The sequence below is a fragment of the Dermacentor variabilis genome, chromosome 8, assembly GCF_050947875.1.
Source record: "Dermacentor variabilis isolate Ectoservices chromosome 8, ASM5094787v1, whole genome shotgun sequence".
In the NCBI taxonomy this organism is placed as follows: Eukaryota; Metazoa; Arthropoda; class Arachnida; order Ixodida; family Ixodidae; genus Dermacentor; species Dermacentor variabilis.
In genome coordinates, this window is record NC_134575.1 from 119,494,426 (window position 1) to 119,497,650 (window position 3,225).

General features: G+C 45.4%; 1 non-coding gene across 1 annotated transcript; it reads right to left on the reverse strand.

Annotated features, from left to right (window-relative positions):
* Window positions 1–1,451: 1,451 nt before the first annotated feature.
* LOC142591751 (U1 spliceosomal RNA) lies at window positions 1,452–1,615 on the reverse strand. The gene has a single exon (XR_012830514.1). It is a non-coding gene; the product is annotated as a U1 spliceosomal RNA (small nuclear RNA).
* Between the last annotated feature and the right edge of the window lie 1,610 nt (window positions 1,616–3,225).

A 3,225-nucleotide genomic window follows, 5' to 3' on the forward strand; every position in this document is an offset into this window, starting at 1 on the left:
TTAAAATATTCTGCTCAAATGTTTTCTAAGAATAACATGCTTGGCAACCAGTGTTCTGGGCGAAGTTCTCCGAAGACGTATAATGAAAACTACGTGCCGACTAAGAAAATGAAGGTGCTTCTTTTTTTGCAACCAGAGCCATGCCTACCGTGTGCCTGCCATCCCTAGTTCATATAGGCTTCCGAATCTTGCCGGCATGCTGTCCGGCCGATGCCGCACATCGCGCGCTATATTACCAGGACATAAAGTTGCTGTTGCAAAAAGTAGCTCGTTCAATTGCGATAGCAATTATATGGACACTCCAAGCGATTATCTGCCTTCGTCGCCGCCGTGAGGTTCCATATATATTTTAGATATATCTGTGTTATATGTCATGCCCTGCTATATGGCATGCGGTGTGTGCATATTTTATTGCCACACCATTCTATCACTGGAGTTACTCATAACACGTCTTACATTACTGACAAAATTATTCTTCAAAATATTGAGGTTCGCAGCCCACAAACAAAATGACACTAAACAAAACATCTACAGGCGTATGCTTTTCATCTGAAATCTTCACAGGCTTCAATATTAAAATTCCGAAACAATAACAGAGCTCAAACTTGAAAATCATGTCATCTTGTTGGTGCGGCTGTGCACTATTTCCGGGAGCGGCTCAGGAAAGAGGTTCGAAACATGCCCAACACGGAAAAGTGGCTGAAAAATACGCTGGCTTTAATTAACAAACATAAATGAAATTTTGAGATGACCGGATTCCAACAGAGAACCCATCAGCACAACAGCTCGTTTTTGCTCAGCATACATTTTCTTCGATTCATGCTGCCATTACAGGTACGGGTCTCAGACACCGTGCCGTATTCTAACAATTTGCTATCGCATTCATTGCGCCTCGCTTATTAATAAGAAACTGATATTTTGTTTCTCAGCCCTATCGATCATGTCGGCGAGGTGCTCTTGCACAGGCAACACTCGAAACCTAAGAGTGCGCATACTCTTTCAACGCGTCACGTGCGGCTGGTTGATCGTGGCATATTATCGGCCACTGCCATCGGGTCGTTTTATCGAGTACTCCGTGTTCACGGTCCTTGTGGTCGAGTTATTGCGACAGCGATTATATCGGCACTTTTTTACAGTTCTGCATTTCGTAAGGCTTGAAACCCGGTTCCAAAGAAACACTGCTTGGAAAATCGTTCCGCGAGAACATTAAGAGCATGAAAGCTAGCAAAACGTGTTTCCTCCAGGATTCGGTAGCTAAACTTGTTCCGGAAAAATTTGACACCTCTGAGGAAAACGCAACGATTTTCCACTCGCCAACAGCATGTTCACCTTCCAGCGCGACATCGCGCCAGATGTTAGACCGCGCTCGGATCGCAATATGGTAGCGCGTTCATTAAAACGGCCTAAATCATGGACGAGCGTTTTTCTAATCTGATTTTTGGTTAGATAAGAAGGGGCTGGCGCGCACGCCGAACCCCACTACCAAAAATTACGTGCCCCATCTGCCCCGGTTTGGGGTAGTGGCGTGCTTCAGCCAACCGTTGTGCAATGGTAAGGCCTCGACACGGGGTCCCGACCTAATTGATCGCCAGAGAGCCCGGCACCAGGTAAGTATGCAAGAAATTACGCCACAAAGCTGGGTCATTCCGAGGTGATTGACCTGTGGCGCAAGTTATCCGCGGTGTATTTCCCTTAACACTAAAGCAACGCCTAAAATAGCTCTGCTGGCACAGTACTGTAAATCAAGTTTTAAGAAACGGGGCCGGCTAAAGCGTAGATTGCAAAATTATTGTTCATGCGGTTTGTCCTGCGCTGATTTAACGATGACGTCGGAAAGCACGAGGGTCATTCCACGCCAAACATCCCAGACATTGTGCTCGACCCTTTCCGATTCTATTCCAAAAAACTGCGGTTGATCATTTAGGTTGCGCTATTTCACTTCGTTGATTATTTTTGCAAGAAAAGTTTTTTTTTCTGTCTCTTGCAGCGATTTCAGTGTCACCGTGGTGGGAGAAACCTAGATGGCGAAAGAACGCCCGCCAAAATTTATTACTACACGGAGCACCTTTAAGGCTGCTGTTCGCTGGAAAAGCAATTCCGCTTTCTTATTCTCCCCTATTGACGGCCGCTAGTTTGTCTCACACTATGTTCTGATGTAAAACAATACTGCTACTCTGCGCCAGTTCTCAATACTTTTAGGAAATTGCACAAGATTTACAGACACAATACAACCACAGAACAGCTACATCCCTAAGAGAAGGGAAACTATTTTCCACAGTGCAACGGAAATAAGAGTAGCGGGGGCGTCGTGAACTAAATAATGTATCCGACCGAGATGTGGCACTGTCAAAGTCAAAACTAATATAATCAACATTGCGTAATGAACAATATGGCCCCTGCGGTAGCGGCTAGTGGTGCTGGTCGCGTTGTTCGCTCGCTGGTTTTGGACGCTTTGTTACCGCTGTCGGCGCGGTATTCGTGTGTACGGTATTTACCATGACTACAGATATCTTCAATATGTCTCCAGGTGGCCGAGACAGTGTTTAAAGTCAGCAGTGCCCGAGAGGGCGCAGACCCCCTTGGCAGGTCAACTGCAGCACTGCGGCACCAATTGAACAAGCGCTATTGAGTCGATCTTATTAACGGTGGTGCGTCGTGCGAGGCAATTCAAACTCTAAAATTTTCCATTAATGACTTAATCGCGATTAATTTCTTGATGCGGCATGTGCAAAAACAAGAAAGTAGGTATTGTCGTACTGCTGGATGCATTACCACGAGGCACTGCACATGACGGTCACCACCTGTATTCGACTAAGAGCCTTGGCACAGCATACTGTTTCATGAGCCACGTGATAGTGAAGCTACCTGCTCGTAAAATAGTGAAGGTTCACCTTGGTTTCTTTAGCTAACCAGGCGATTTTCATTCGTATATTTCTGCATTATGAGTTCTTTGTTATACCAAATACGCATCACGTTTGCCTACTTCTGTAGGTAAGTAGGCGTGAAACCATAAAGTATATTGTTGTGGCGCCTCACGTTGTCAATGCAGCAGGGCAACTCATGTTCTGTTTTGAAGATAGACTCATGTCTTTTGATTTCCCTTATCTTTAATCCAATTTTACTTCCCGGGTATCTTGCAGTGAAGCTGTTTTTGGCTAGACATCCGCGAAATTTTCATGTACGCGAGCAAAAACTAGGGTCATCAGCAATGGCTCGTGCCACTGC